At 34.0% G+C, this 17,645-nt stretch overlaps 1 protein-coding gene across 1 annotated transcript in view; it reads right to left on the minus strand.

Moving 5' to 3' along the window:
* The window catches only part of Smp_148100 (putative prokaryotic DNA topoisomerase), an 11,431-nt gene extending 9,870 nt beyond the window's left edge, over positions 1 to 1,561 (minus strand). The window contains exon 1 of the mRNA XM_018794627.1: positions 1,485 to 1,561. The gene's annotated coding sequence lies outside the window, so the exon portion shown is untranslated. The remainder of the gene's footprint in view (positions 1 to 1,484) is intronic.
* Positions 1,562 to 17,645: the final 16,084 nt, after the last annotated feature.

Raw genomic sequence — 17,645 nt, forward strand, 5'->3', positions numbered from 1 at the left:
TACGATAAACAAGACGTATCAGTTTGGAATCAGGGTTTTCCAACTCTCCTAGGTGGATCCTCCATATCCACCAAGCCGGTTAAAGCGCCGGACATTTGCTTTTCGTCCTCTCGATTTCGTGAACAAACCCGCCACGAGAAGGCAGTGAGTAGAACTTCCCTGGCAGAGGCTGTATACGCGTGGTCGTTTTTTTGAGTAAAGTAGAATACTGTGTGAAGAAAAGAGTTAAAAGGGTATCAATAAATATATTAGTTACTACTTAAACTTACTCACGTTATCCACTCGGCCACTGATTCCTAAAGGTACTAGGTTCGAGTCCCAGAGTGAACATCAATTCTGAGATGCAGGTATATCCAGCTGACGAGTCCCAAATAGGACGAAACGCGCGTCCTGGATTCCACTGCTAGCCACTATCCATCTTTGCTTACAATGCTTGTGAATTATTGTTATTATTTACATCATCCTTTCACAGAGTTCCATGTATTTAAAGATCGTTTGGTAAAAATCTGTAAAATTACGCTGTTCGAAATTTATCACACAAATATATTATTAGTTTCTCAAATCAATATTTTGCTTTTAAGTTACTCATAAAATCTACTCAATACTTGATTTGTTTGATTATATGAAATGATTTAATCTAAAAAAAATTAATCTATTATCTGTTTGTTTTCCTTGATTTTATTGTTTACTCAATGTACCTACTTACCTACTTCACCTCGTATGTTCAGTTGAAAATTATACAACAATGTTGCGTTGAGAAATAATGAGGTTCCTGGTAAGTGTCTTCTGTTTAACTTCGATTACTGCGCGATGTTTTGTTCTATCATCAAACAATTTCTAAATAGTTTTCAAAGAATCAGCTAATTTTGACCTTAGTGACTTTATTAGAAATGATAAATTTGTTTATACTTTATGGAGGATGTGGAAAGAATAACCTTATCGAATAAAGAATGAAAGCGGCTTCATATTCGTCATTCCGTAATGGTGTTAAATAAATCTTGATAATCAACTCCAAATAATCTTTGTTATTTAACAGGTCAAGTGGAAACTACGATCATTGTTATCTTAGATTGTACCACTACATTTTTAGACAAACACGATGAGGATGCATATCAGTTAACTCTGTTGAGGAGTACTTCAATAATAAAGTAGTAGAAACAGTGTTACAGAAATCGTTTAAACCAAAATCAAATATAATATTGATTTATGTGGTTATTGAATAAGTACTGTTCAAACAAAGCATTTTGATTCATGTGAAAGTGCCGCTCTGTATATTTTTACTACTCTGCAGTATGACCCCAATACTCGTTTTTGAAACTTACAAGGAACTATGCCGGTTTGCTGATAAACCATTTTTTAGTCATTTTATAAAATAAGAAATGAGTGATTAAATCCTATATTCACTTGTTTTTATTTTTAGTAATATAGGTACAATTTTTTAGTCACAATGAAAATGTGACCATAGAAGTGAAAAACGAACCTACCTTACATATGGTACGACTGGTGAAATATGGTCACGGGAAATCGCGATCAGATACCTTAGTTTGGAAATTAAATCATGATCATTTTTATAAATGAGTGTGCAAATAAAAAAAATTAATAATAAGCCGTTATAATTAAGTAATACTATTTATATTAAAAACCGAGGAATATCGGATAGCAGGTTTATTTTCGTGTGCAACTCATGGATGATAATCCGCTTCATACATTCAATATTCTCGAATCAGGCATATAAAAAACGCAGTCTTGATATGTTTTTCACTAATTGGTTAACTCTCATTCTGGTGCATAATTATTATCACGTTCATATGGAATTTATTGAATCATTGATCTCTCTTTACTTCAATCTGTAGGGATAACCAAATCTATCTAAGTGTATTCAGAAGAAGAACATGATTCCAACGTGATATCAATCTAATACTTTCTGTGTGTTCTACTGAGTGTTTTTTCCATGATTTTCTAACTGACTTCCCATTGATTGTCATTTTGATCCCGACTATAAACTGATGATGTATGTTCCGTATCACAAGCCTCTAATAATAAATCTACGGCATATTTTTCTGTACTCTCACTCTGAATACACTACTAAACCTTCCTTTTCCTAAACTTTCAATCAACGAAATAAGACTCAAGATGAACGATTTTACGTCACAGTTCATGTGGTCATAAAAGTGAAATTTAAAATCGCATGAATTACAAGTTGATAGACCATACTGAGTACAAAAAACTATATTTTTGAAACACAACTAATCATAACATTGAAGTTAATTGAAGATCATTTGTAAATATTAAGAGAAATATTCCTAAATAATTCGTCTATTGTAGGATTATATTTAACACAAAATTAAAATTCAATAAACCCAATACTTTGTAAATAATACTTAAATTAATGAGAACTAAATAATTAAAGAACAAATACACGAGTTTCACTTTTTATTTGGATTTCATCAAACAATGCTCACACCCTGATTCTATGTCATCACCTTCAAAAAACTGTACCAACTTTTCAATTTCGATGTACACAAGTTGCATAACTTACGAAGGTTTAGGAATCATTGTTAGATTCACAGTACCAGTAAGGTGTCCATACTATGTCTACCTCGTTTTACTTAGCGCAGTAGATCCAACACTCATCATAATGTTCCTACCAAGCATACGTTATTATTCATTCACATTCATTCTTTCTCTCGGATCTCACACACATATTGGCCACAACAATATCATATCGGTTTCCATTGCATAGGTTAAGTAGAAATATTTGTATACCAATATTGTCTTCCTTTGTTTCATACGTATCATAAGTATCAAATTTGGTTAGAGTTATGATTCGCATTGCTTATTTGGCTTCCCGATAAGTTTTTGTTTCAGGTATTTACTCAATACTAATTCAACTCTACAAAGTATACACCTGCATAATTCCTGAAACATCACAGTAAATCTGTGAACATTTGCATTATTTTATAATGGTCATTATCACCTTATCCACTTCTGATACATTTGCATCCACACGTTTTCAATTGTGATATGAGGACCTGTTGATAGATCGCAGAAAATATGTGCATGATATGCATGTGTTTTTACATTTATCGAAATGTCGATGTTCAACATTTTATCACTGAGTTGTGAGTCTTAGATATTTCTATTTAATTTATGTAGGTAACCAACTGTAGATGTTGAGGTAAAAATATAAAAAGAATACTTACGTGGTGGGGAGCCAAAATAATGCGTGTATAAAGGCGAAAAGTGGTAGTTTGTACCAAGAGAAATGACACAGAGCCATCGAGAGGAATATTTTCTGCAAGAATTAATAGCAGAATACAAATGTATTGATGTTAGGCTGGAAGACATGAAGTTGTAGGTGGAGCAATTATATGTAATAATAATTATATGTAATATATGTTGTATAATGAATTCATATTATTCTGCATTAATATTTGTTCTGGCTTTATTTAAATTCATAGAGGGAACTAATTGCATGAAACTAATTTTCAGTTAGTAGAGTAAGAAGATAATTTATCTCGCTCTACTTCTCTCTTATTTGAAGAAGATAGATACTAACAATGAACTTTATTATGAATTCACTGCATGTGATAATCTCTAATCAAACGGGTGAATTTTGTGTCACTAAAAGACAAAAGGGGGACATTTCATAAGAGGATATAACAAATTATTAATCCTTCAACCTAGAAGTCTTGATGAACAATACTATAAGATAACTATTTACATAGCTTTACAGAAGAGATTATTGCAATCTCGACACGATGCATTAATTGTCAAATATTTAACTACTTCCTTACGTCTATTAACCCTCGTCGTGGAGGAGCATAAGCAAATTATCAACAGTCTGCAACGAACTCTGTCCTACGGAATCCTTTCCAAATGCTATTCATCCTTTCCATATCTCCTTCCAATAAGAGGCACATTGTGTTCCTTGGTCTACTATTTTCCGTTTTCTTTTATAATTCCAAATTACCACTTGTATCGTGATGCAGTCTCATGATTTCCGTAATGTATGTTCCACCCAACTCTAACATCCTTTCCTAATTTCTGCCTCAAATGGAAGTTCATTTGTTCTCTCCCACAGTACACAGTTGTTGATGGTATACAACCAACGGATATTGAGTATCTTGCGTAGATAACTGTTTATAAATACTTGTACTGTTTTGTTGATTGTTGTGGTAGTTCTCAAAATTTCAGCTCAGTATAGTAGAACTGTCTCCACCTTCGTATTGTGACTTCGATATTGGCTTGCGGACAGTTGTTTTGAGTTGCACATGTTCTTCAATTGTATGAATGTGGCCTTTGCTTTGTCAATCCTCACATTTTCGTCTGTATCGGATGCTCCTTGTTCATCTATGACGCTGTCTAGATAGGTACGTGAAAGATTCCACATCTCCCAGAATTTCTCCATCAAGTGTGATTAGATTGGTGTTCTCCATGTTGTATTTGAGTATCTTATGTTTTCCTTTGTGTATGTTGAGGACTATTAATGCAGAGGCTGCTGCTACATTAGTTGTCTTCATTTGTATTTGTTCTTGTGTATGAGATAGGAGGGCTAGGTCATCTGCGAAGTCCAAATCGTCTAATTGATTTTGAAATGTCCATTGTATTCCGTGCTTTCCCTTCAGATGTCGAGGTCTTCATAATCCTTTCAATCGCCTGAAGAAAGAGGAAGGAGAAGAGTAGACAGCCTTGTCTGATTCCGGCTCTCACTTGGAATGGGTCTTTCAGCTGTCCCCGATGCACTACGTTGAAGTGTAGTCCGTCGTGTAAATTCCGGATGATCTTCACGAACTTCTCAGCTAATTACGCTGTAGTGTTTAATAAGTTTCCATAAAGTTCCTCTGTCCACACTATCAAACGCTTTCTCATAGCAAATGAAGTTGATTTATAGTGACGACTTCCTCTCAATTGATTGTTGCACTATGATCTGTAGTGTCGCGATTCGGTCTGTGCAACGACAAATCCTTACGGAATCCAGCCTGTTGATCTCGAAGTTGAGCGTCTACTGTGTCTTTCATCCGGTTGAGCAACACTCTATTGAAAACATTTCGTGGTAAAGACAACAAACTGATGCCTCTGTAATTCTCACATTTACTCAGACCTTTCTTCGGTATCTTGATGAGGCATCCTTCTTTCCAGTCTATTGGTACGCATCCTTCCTCCCAAAGCTTCTTGAATAGAACGTGGAGCCTGTTTGCATTTACTTCTGTGTATGACTTGAGTGCCTCAGCTGGTATATTATTAGGTCCTGCTGCCTTCCAATTCTTGACTTGTCTGATGGCCAACTTGATTTCCTCGGTCGTTGGTGGAGTGACAGACATAGGAAGGTCTTTAGATGCTGCTTCGATGTTCAGTGAATTCAATGGAGCTTGCATATTCAGCAGTTCCTCGAAGTATTCTACCCAACGTCTCCTCTTTTCTTGAATGTCAGTGATTGTCTTCCCTTCTTTGTCTTTGACCGGTCTCTCCAGTTAGCCACATCTCCCTGCTAGTTTCTTCGTTATATCATATAGTTGTTTCACATTCCCTTCTCTTGCAGCTTTTTCCGCCATCGTTGCTAGTTCTCCCATGTATTTCTGCTTGTCGGCTTTGATACTTTTCTTCACTTCCTTGCTTGCTTCTTCATAGTCTGCTTGTGCTTTGACTTTCTCTGTTCGTGTTCGACTGTTGTTAATTGCTGTCTTCTAGTTCTTCCTTTCTTGAATATTGTCCAGGGTTCCCATAGAGATCCATTTCTTATTATGATGCTTCTTTCGACCCATAACCCCCTGACACGCTGAAGTCAATGTTTCTTTGATCCCTTTTCAGTTGTCCTCCATCATAATTTCTTCTTTCAGTAGATTCTGTAGAGCTTGGAACTTGTTGGTGAGTTATCTTCAATTCGTTGAGTTTGTTAGTATCTCGAACGAAGGCTGTATTGAACCTTAGTAATGCTGTTCCCCCAGTTGTCCAGTGTTACTTTAGCTTCAGTCTCACCTTGGCCACAACCAGGTGGTGATCTGAGGCTATGTCAGCTCCCCTCCTGGTTCTCATATCTTCCGTTGTTCTTCGGAATTTTTTGTTGATACAAATATGATCTATCTGGTTCTCTGTGGTGTAGTCCGGTGAGATCCAAGTAAATTTGTTTATGCGTTTATGTGGAATGCGGTGCCGCCTACAAACATTTTGTTGGATACACATAAATTTCGAAATTTCTCACCATTCTCGTTCGTTTCTCCCAGTCAGTCCATGTCGTCCCATGACATCTTCCTATCCGGTGTTGTCCATTTTAACTGTGACGTTTAAGTATTCCATCAGAATGGTCAGGTCCTCCTCATATTCATAGCTATTCGATAAGTCCTCCATGTCTCCTACATTGTTCGAGCATTCTATGTACCTATATTAATTGTCGATGTGGTTGTTAGGATGGATATCATCAAATATGACTTCGAAACAATCTCGAGTATCAATATGAGGTGTGATAATTCTTCTGAATGAAGATCCTTCAACTCCGAGGACAGAATTTGAATGGTTTACATTGTTTATTCTGGTAAGCGCTTTTTTACCAATGTTGTTTTCTACGGGATGGAGTTATTGAATCCATGTCCAACACTTCTCCTTCTTGTGGGCTTGGGATCGGCGGTAACCGTAGGAGAGCTACAGGTGGAGTTGATTGTCGAATAAAACTGATCAAAATTCTCTCAAAATTATCAACAACCGGTTAGTTGAAATTCATAATATTTAAACACGTAACTTGTCGTTTTATCAATCAATCAGTATACGAAAAAACATTCACAATGATATACAACCATAGTATATTAATGACTCATATACTCAGAAGAAACTTAAGTAAAACTGTATTAAATAAGGAATCAAAGTTACTCCAGTGAAACAGATGGAACATTGTACTTGTGCATTTAATTTCGTTTTTATTGTTGGTGCTTTCCTAGGAAAAACAGGTATAAAATTTTCAGTCGTCGTTCAGGTTACTCTATTTTCTCAGTTCCTATTCTTATCAATAGTAATATGGTCCATAATATTTTTCGAAATACCTATTAGTCATAAACTTATAATCCAGAAAGCTGTGAAATGTAACATTTCATATAAATGTGGTCAAAGTGAACCCGTTATCATTCAAAGACATTCTGTGGATTGGATTATGTACATCATTGTATTAAACTTTAAAATTATAGATTGTCCTTTTTTTCCTATTCAAGCTAGTTTACTACTTCTACTTGTCCTCTGAATTGCTGTCTCTGAACTAATTATTACAAAATTGATAATAACCAATAAACATTCCATTAGAAAAACATATCTGTCAGGATATATTGTGTTCGAATTTCAAACTAGTAGAAAACAAGCCTACTCTAGAAATATAATACATTTCAAAGTATCATATGGTATCAGATAATGACGTACGTTAACAAAACAATAAACCATTTTGTCCAGCAAGTGACTGTTTTACAAAATGAATATCTTTAACCATCAGATCATGTGTTGAGGCACGGAAAACTATTTCATTAGTTTGAATTCCCAGTACACTGATCACAGCAGCATTTGGTATCACAACAAAAGAGTTAGCTGATTAAAATAATACATTATCATTTAGATATGAATACTAGTGAATAAACTGACTGAAATACGTCAAACTTCTAATTCAATATAAACAGATAACAGTAATTTACACGAGTGTCATGAACAAAACAACACTAAAAATATTTGAAGGTGTGAAAAACACTGTATTCATCATATGTTTACATGGCTTCCGTCAGTTCTCCTTTCCTACTAGTCAAAAACGTAGTTCTGAAGACCTGACAGTGTTTAAGCATTAGAAACATCCTGATCTGTTTGATTGTTATCAATACTTTAAAGTGATAGATGATTTTGAGACACTTTCGACGTGTATCGTTGTTGTAGGTGTTGAGTTTGGGGCCCAAGGTGATGTAGACTGTAACGTGGAATGAGATTTCTTTTCAACATATGATGTGATTTATTTGAAGATCAAAAGATTTGTACATGGTTTCAGTTGTATAATTGCATTTTGATTATATCAAATTTAGTTTTAGAAGAATAACGTATAGACTGTGTTTAAATTGATTTAGTGTTCGAACAAATGTGGTTCCATAGTAGTCAAAAGAAATCATTTACTTCATTCTAATAAACATTACTTACCGTGATTTGATCTAAAAGTTAAAGTTGTTGCGTTTGTCTACAGAAACTTTGGTTGAATTTAAATATTCTACCAGTTTCAATAACACATGGTATAGGGTGTGATGTGATTAAAATTGTTGTCAGTTTTATGTATTACTTATGATAATAATAAGAGTGATAAGAATGCACACATATCGACAGGATTGCATTTGCATATGTATATATATGTTTTCATGTATTGATTAGAATAATGTTTAATCAACTAGTTAAATCAACCAGTCGTTAACAATTATTAGACTTGTTTAGCGAAAAAAATTTTACTTGAAGCCCTACAAAAGAAGTCACGTATGATTGAGTACATCTGATAGTTCATGTAATCGGATTTCATGTATTTAAAATTGATACGTTTGCACATTTTGACATTTCATGATAAGAAGGGGTTTTTGTGGATATTTCAGTATTTTTCATGATAAGTTCATGATAAGTTGATAAATACTTTCTATTATGGCTGATCGTCAATTCTTATGAATGAGTCACCAATTGTTTGTCTGGTCGTTCTTAATTGTTATGTCGGTTTCTCGTATTACTTACACTTGTAAAATGAAGTACCACTGCAATTCCCGCGACGCGAAGTAAGAACATCAAAACTGGTACAAATTAAGATACATTAACCACAAAACACAACGACCATAATCGAAAATACACTCATTTATATATTGTACACCCATTTTAATTAATAATTAAGATGAAATCACGTATATGAAAGATAATCAGAGTTATAATAAATCATATACTGAGTGTCAAGTTGGGTATAGTTCATATTCATTCAATATAAGAATATCGTATCTTCAAATAAAACAACACACTCAAATAAATTAATGTTATACCAAAGAAAATATTACACTGGAAAACAAACACAAATACTACACAGAGTAATTATCATATTGAATTAAAAATAGAAGTAATGTTGAACAAAAAGTCACATTGAGTAAAGGAATATAGTTTTGCCTTTTCATCCCGCCATATCATCAACTATTGCTAACTATTCAATATGTTATGGATCACTGGTTTATTTAGCATATTCATAGTTGAAAGCGTGAGTCAGTTGAAGCTAGACCACCAGAGAAAACCTGGAAGCACTGGACGGCCATTTCGTCCTGTTGTGGGACTCCTCAGCAGTGCGCATTCACGACCTCGCCTGGCGAGATTCGAACGCAGGACCTATTTAGTATAGTTCCGATCTGTATAAATTTATATTTCGACATGGAAAAAGTGTTCATGAGTTGCCAGCTATAGTTAAGTTAATTCATAAACACCAGTTAATACTGAAATTATTAACAAATACAATTCCCTTGTTTGAATAGCACAAATTTTAAACACTCTTATTGTTAAATTACATATGTTCATCGGTTTACAATTAATATTTAGAGAGTAATGATGAGAATTCCGTTAACTATAGACGAGTAACTCATAATAGTCAGAATCAGTTTCTAACTACAACTACCACACCCAGTAGTAAGTAATATTCGAATTGTTGTTCAATTACAGAATTAATAAGTTATAAAATCAGTTTTTTTATGTTTATCAAATCTGAATTTGAAGGGTACCTTTACGCTTGACAATTCATGCTTCAACTGTGAAAACTGTGCACTTACTTCAAATAAGCGACCAATAATATCGATTGACAGTGTTGTTCTCAAATGAATCTGCATTAAAGTATACAATGTGTCTCCATTTTTATTTCGGTAAAGTCAAAGTGGAGACAACAAAATTTATTCTTGGCTTTTAAATGTCTGAATTCTGAGAAAAATGTCATAACATTAGGGTTCATGTACTCGAGGCGAGATACCTACTTTTATTTATGTATCTAGAGAGAGAAGATTATTTGTATTATCTTTCTTGTTAGTAGTAAAATAAACCACATGAGCCTAATTATTCCATTGTCACACATTTACATGAAATGTATGATATTATTATTCATTCAAACTGTGTGCCATAACTATTTTTTCTACTTTCAAATTGCATGAAACTTATTCTGGTCAATCAAAAGTATCTTCTTAATTAATCATTCCGTCAATTGGGATTAATGATAACGTGATTACTGTAAGTTATAACCTAGGTATTCATATTATTTTTACCAACTTCTAAAATGTATGTGTATTGCCCTTGTTTCAATCTTACAATAACATCTATATGGATACTGTGTTTCTATTAGTTTTATTGAACCCCGAAATTCCGCTGCTCCACTAGTGTGATGGTCGACTGGATTATGGAGACCTCTACATCTGAGGGAAAGCACGGAATACAATCGACAGTTCGGAGTCAATTAAACGATTTGGAATTCTTACATTACCTAGCTCTTCTATCTCAGTCACATCAAGAAATTCAGGTAAGGAGACTACTAGTGTATCAGCAGTCTATGCATCAGTGGGCCTCAATATACACAAAGGAAAGTGTAAGATACTCAAATACAACATGGAGAACACCAATCTAATCACACTTGATGGAGAAATTCTGGGAGATGTGGAATCTTTCACGTACCTATCTAGACAGCGTCATAGATGAACAAGGAGCATCCGATACAGACGAAAATGTGAGGATTGACAAAGCAAAGGCCACATTCATACAATTGAAGAACATATGCAACTCAAAACAACTGTCCGCAAGCCAATATCGAAGTCACAATACGAAGGTGGAGACAGTTCTACTATACTGAGCTGAAATTTTGAGAACTACCACAACAATCAACAAAACAGTACAAGTATTTATAAACAGTTATGTACGCAAGATACTCAATATCCGTTGGTCAGATTCCATCAGCAACAGTGTACTGTGGGAGAGAACAAATGAACTTCCATTTGAGGCAGAAATTAGGAAAGGATGTTAGAGTTGGGTGGAACATACATTACGGAAATCATGAGACTGCATCACGAGACAAGTGGTAATTTGGAATCCTGAAAGGAAACGGAAAATAGTAGACCAAGGAATACAGTGTGCCTTTTATTCGAAGCGGATATGGGAAGGATTGTCCAGAACATAGTTGTATTGTGAGTGCTGGTGGGCGGTCTGTACTCCTCCGCGATGGGTCACAGGCGAAATCAACTAGTAAGTAGTAAACTAGTGTGAACTTCTCTCCAGTTTTTCACTTTCAGATGAGATAGGCAGCAAGGGAAACTTCTATTTGATTTGAAATTTCTGACTATCAAATCCAAAGGTTTTCCGGCTTTATAACCTTAACTGAAATCTATGAAGTCATAAGCTAATAAATGTTTTTACATATATTTTCATCTGGTGAAATTAAACTTCCATATTAGGGATCTGTAACAGTACATTATCAAACTCCTACCAAATCATCTGTTCACTTCTTCATTGTATTCATTTGTGTAAACCATGTTTAAGTTAAATTAGCCACATGATATTTTAGAAAACATAAAATTATTTAAATGACACATTATCCATTCAACATGTTTGTTAAAAATCAATCAGCAATGAAGTTTTATGAAAATCGATGAATTTTTTAAGTAAACATTGCTTACAAAATCTAATAAGATGTCTTATCGATACAATAGTGTAATAAATTAAAACGGCTAAAAATCAAAATCGATTATAGTTTCCAATTGTGCATACATGAAATCAAGGACACTTATTATTTGTTTATACTTATTGGAAACATAATTGATTTGATTAAAGTAAACATGATAATTATTTATGACAACTTTATCACGTTTTCATGCTCAATCTCTTATTAATATTCTTTGATAAAGGTCCTACCATCTATTAGAACACTTTATCAATCATTCATTAGATATGTGTTTTCAAATCTATGTAGCTCGTATGTTATTGATCACTTATTTAAACCAATCATTCATTGAATCGTTTTCTTATCATAAAGACCAGCGGCAATAAAAATAGTATAGAGACTGAAACAATAAATGCAAATGTGTACACTGTTGCTGATAGTATCCGACCAACTGATATTGAGTATGAGATGGTGGAGAAGAGTTGCAACTCAGGTGGGTGCTTTCGACAGAGTTTTGATCTCTTAGCTGGATGCTTTGGTCGTGGAGCTTTCATCGTTCTTCCGAATGACATCATCAATACAAACTTCAGGTAAAAGTGAAGTGTTCGGATTTCTCCACATATGGTTCACAGCTTGTCATGTAGACTTCGATATTGATTAGTTCTTGTGGACCCTAAACCTGTAATTGCTTGTCAGTTTGTTTTGGTTGTATATTCCGTTGGTTAGATTCTTGGTCCTATGTTTGTCTATAATTTTCTTGATTGGTTGATAAATTGGATCGATTTCAATGTGCTTGTTGATAGCTGATTGACCTGAATGTCAAGCTTCTAAATATTCTCTGATGTTTTTAGAATTTCCCTTATCCAAGATTTCCACATCTTTCCAGACGAATGTGTATCCGCAGTTGTCCAGGTGCATTGATATAAGCGAGGACATTTTATGGCGTTTGACCGCTAATTGATGTTCATTCGGGAAAGATGAAGAGGACATTCGCTTCGTCCGATGTAATGTTTTCCACAGTAGGCACAAATGATTTTGCAGATGTGAATAATACACTTTAAAGAAACATAATATTTAGATGACATATCCACCCAGCACTCCGGACGTTGGATGTCTTCTCCCGGTCGACAGAGACCTCTATATTCCACGCGCTAAGCCAGACCACTCCACTCGACGTCATTCACCTGGATCGGACCTCTGTAAATAACGGATCTCCTCTCACTCCTTCAACAGCGTCTGAAGAACTGCTTTCTCCCCATCTTGTCGTAGGTAGTGACACTACATCGGGTGAAAGTATACTTTGATACCGTAATTTATTTTAATGTTTCAAGGAAATTTACACAGTAGCCTTGTAAAATGAGAAAATCACACATCATATAATTCATTTTCACATCTTTCCTTAGTTGTCCTTTATATACTCCATAATTCCTTTGATTGTGTTGTTATTTCACTAACTCTCCGTTTTCATTCCTGTCCTCTTCATTTAAATGTACTGCTGGTAAACATTCCACCTCACATTTCTGTGAAATACTACTTATATCTGTCCACATAAGTAGCGCAGACTACAGTACCATAATAGACAATCTCCAAACTACTAGTTTACCCATTACTTTTAAGTAGTTTCATGTTAAGATTAATTTAGTTAGTTCTGAGTGCACTTTTGGACCTTTTAAAGAAAGTATTCAACTAAGTAAACCCGATGAACATTCCTCTCATTCAATTAGAGCAAGCTTGATGATTTTAAACACAAGCATTTAGAATGACAATATCATTTTCGTTTCAAGACAGTTTTTTCAATATCACGATGGTTTGCTGCTGATGATGAAAACAAATATCTCAAAGAATAGATATTTTCACGAAATGATCATACCCAACCAGGGAAATCGCATGATTGAATTTCCCCTTAACAGATAGACTCATTTTATTACCTTTTATACTATCCGTCCTAACCAAGTAATATTTTGTAGGTATCATTACCAAGTTTTGATTTGGTAATTTTGAATAAATTGAGCATTGGGTAGATTGTTACAAATAAATTAATATATTTGTAATATCACAAAAGACAGACCTGTTTTTTGATTGATCGCACCTAATATTCGTGTTGTTCCGTTGTACTATCTAAACTTGGTTTAATGTGAATTTGGTTACTTATTCTCTGAAGAAGTGGCTTACACTGAGTCACGAAACGTCAGAAAATCTAATTTTTCTACTCATTGGGATATTACAAATATATTAATTTATTTTCAATAATACTTTTTTATTTTCAGGATAATAAAACAGCAGAATTCGCTTTTATCCATGAGCTGAAGTAAGAACTCTGTATGCATGAGGAATATGTATATTTCGTATATTTCGTATGAAAATTATTCCTAACAATTTGGACAAATTAGTTTAAGCACAGAAACCATCCTTTGTTGATGAAAACCACATTCGGTTCATCATATAAATTATTGCTAAAACTCTAAATCGAAAGGTAATAGCTTGTGTATGTACGTAACAACCTAAGCTGTTCCACAGGTTTGTATACATCAGATGTTACTAACAACACTTCATTTAGACGCTCATTCATTACACAAATAGTAATCAATGAAATGTTCGGATTTCGATCTTTAATAAAACATTTAATCAATGTTATGAATAAATGATACAAAAACTCTTACAGTTATGTTAACACGATATGTATACGCAAAAATAGAAAGGTTTGATGGTTTTTTCTAAAAACCGCTTGTAGTGTGTAAAGATATAATAATAAAAACAGTTAAACCGTCTATATATATAAGAAATAAAGGTCAGTTCTTGAGTTCAAAATGTTTGCACTACACCATCCACTGTTACTTAATTACTAAAATAAACTAACACTTAACTCAAGAATCATTGAACTCATTTTCATTATTACAATAGCTCTAAAAGTGTTTCAATGAAATTTTGTATATTCTACAAAATGTACTCATTATGGTTTGCACATAAGGTGATGTTAATTTTGTCAATAGATATGTAAACGTCTTCGGAGGATTTATCCAATGAGGTAATAAACATTTTTACTGAACATTGCGAAACGAAGAAAACCTTTTAGGTACTGAGATACCTGTGCGGATGGACAACTATTTTTATCAGAAGGGGTTTTTGTGAATATTTCAATATTTTCATAGTTGAAATCATGAGTCAAATGAAGCTAGACCACCATCGGTTAAGTGCTCCGGCGCGAAGCTGGTAGGTCCTGGGTTCGAATCCAGCGAGAGTGGGTTCGTGGATGCGCACTGCTGAGGAGTCCCATAATAGGAGGAAACGGCCGTCCAGTGCTTCCAGGTTTTCCATGGTGGTCTAGCTTCAATTGACTCAGGATTTCAACTATGAAAATTATTTTTATCATGAAGTGAAATCATCAAAGTTTTCATAGATGATTAGTGAAACGTTTGTGAGATTCAATCCAGTGTATGATCATGTTGAATATAGAACAACTGCAAAGGTCATCTACTGGCATTATTTAATATGGACAAGTAATTAGTTAAAACGATACAACATTTTTGGGTAATCTCAATAAAACGTAAACAGTTAGAGCCTCAATTTTAATTGAGAAATTGTTAAAACTATTGACTGAGTAAATGTAGTACATAAGTGTACTGAAATTAAGGTCGAAATTTGGTAAGAATTTAGAAGTTAAATTGATTTACAAACAATGCACACATTTCAAACAGATTACTAACTCGTCAAACAATTTACATAAACCAACTAAGCTGATAAGCAGACTTTCAGTTACTGAAGTAAGTAAATCTGTGGATAGTTTTTGATGCATAATATAAAACCATCGTATCACCGTTTTTCTAAACTCCTTCTCCAATATAGCTACATCATTCTTCGTTTATATTGAAAATCATGATTGTTTGTTGCCTAAGAAACATAGACCAATTCAAAATACCATCAATGAATATTAATCAATGTTCAGTTATCTCATAAGGTAATCAATAAACTTCAGCCTATGGTCTTTGCTGTCACCTTCCTTTGATATTAAAATATTTCCTGTTGTATGTCATATTTTTGTGCAACATTTGATTTACGTTTTACGGCTGTATTTGAATACTTACTACATAGTATATATTAGATGCTCACCAACTCCTATTACTTTATGAGCATAGTAATCTCCATTTGTGAGTTTGGTTAATGAAATATCACAAGCTGTATGTATACGATGAGAATTCGACAAAATGAAATAGACTCGTCCTACGATTTTTAAATTAGCTATATGTAATGGTTAGTTATCTATGTCATTATCCATTGAATGACTTTGAAAATAACCTATATCATTCCGTATGTTTTAGAAATGTAGTTTGAAGATGATCTTTCACAACCCTTAATCCATTGTCTGAGGTGGATAACGGATCTCATTCCACTGGTCGTGGCTTGTCACTAGAACTTCAGGATTCACATCTTGAATCTAGTCACTAGTAAGAACATGATGTTAGACATTAACGTAGTTGGATTCCAGCTCACTGGTCTAGAGGTTAAGCGCTCTCGCGCCAAACTGAAGTTTCTGTGTTTGAATCACACGTGTGGGATGGTGGGTGCGCACTACTGAGGAGTCCCATAATAAGATGGTTCGATTGTCCAGTATTTCCAGGTTTCCAACGGTAGTCTATCATAAATTGACTAGTGAACTCAACCGTTAAAAATGCTACAATCTCCACAAATCCTCATACTCGATGATAATTAACATTGATTATAACATTGGGCGACTACTCACAATGCACCTTCATTTAGAAGTGAATACGAGTGAATAAACTGACTGAAATACGTCAAACTTCTAATTCAATATAAACAGATAACAGTAATTTACACGAGTGTCATGAACAAAACAACACTAAAAATATTTGAAGGTGTGAAAAACACTGTATTCATCATATGTTTACATGGCTTCCGTCAGTTCTCCTTTCCTACTAATCAAAAACGTAGTTCTGAAGACCTGACAGTGTTTGAGCATTAGAAACATCCTGATCTGTTTGATTGTTATCAATACTTTAAAGTGATAGATGATTTTGAGACACTTTCGACGTGTATCGTTGTTGTAGGTGTTGAGTTTGGGGCCCAAGGTGATGTAGACTGTAACGTGGAATGAGATTTCTTTTCAACATATGATGTGATTTATTTGAAGATCAAAAGATTTGTACATGGTTTCAGTTGTATAATTGCATTTTGATTATATCAAATTTAGTTTTAGAAGAATAACGTACAGACTGTGTTTAAATTGATTTAGTGTTCGAACAAATGTGGTTCCATAGTAGTCAAAAGAAATCATTTACTTCGTTCTAATAAACATTACTTACCGTGTTTTGATCTAAAAGTTAAAGTTGTTGCGTTTGTCTACAGAAACTTTGGTTGAATTTAAATATTCTACCAGTTTCAATAACACATGGTATAGGGTGTGATGTGATTAAAATTGTTGTCAGTTTTATGTATTACTTATGATAATAATAAGAGTGATAAGAATGCACACATATCGACAGGATTGCATTTGCATATGTATATATATGTTTTCATGTATTGATTAGAATAATGTTTAATCAACTAGTTAAATCAACCAGTCGTTAACAATTATTAGACTTGTTTAGCGAAAAAAATTTTACTCGAAGCCCTACAAAAGAAGTCACGTATGATTGAGTACATCTGATAGTTCATGTAGTCGGATTTCATGCATTTAAAATTGATACGTTTGCACATTTTGACATTTCATGATAAGAAGGGGTTTTTGTGGATATTTCAGTATTTTTCATGATAAGTTCATGATAAGTTGATAAATACTTTCTATTATGGCTGATCGTCAATTCTTATGAATGAGTCACCAATTGTTTGTCTGGTCGTTCTTAATTGTTATGTCGGTTTCTCGTATTACTTACACTTGTAAAATGAAGTACCACTGCAATTCCCGCGACGCGAAGTAAGAACATCAAAACTGGTACAAATTAAGATACATTAACCACAAAACACAACGACCATAATC

This window comes from Schistosoma mansoni, chromosome 1 (genome assembly GCF_000237925.1).
Source record: "Schistosoma mansoni strain Puerto Rico chromosome 1, complete genome".
In the NCBI taxonomy this organism is placed as follows: Eukaryota; Metazoa; Platyhelminthes; class Trematoda; order Strigeidida; family Schistosomatidae; genus Schistosoma; species Schistosoma mansoni.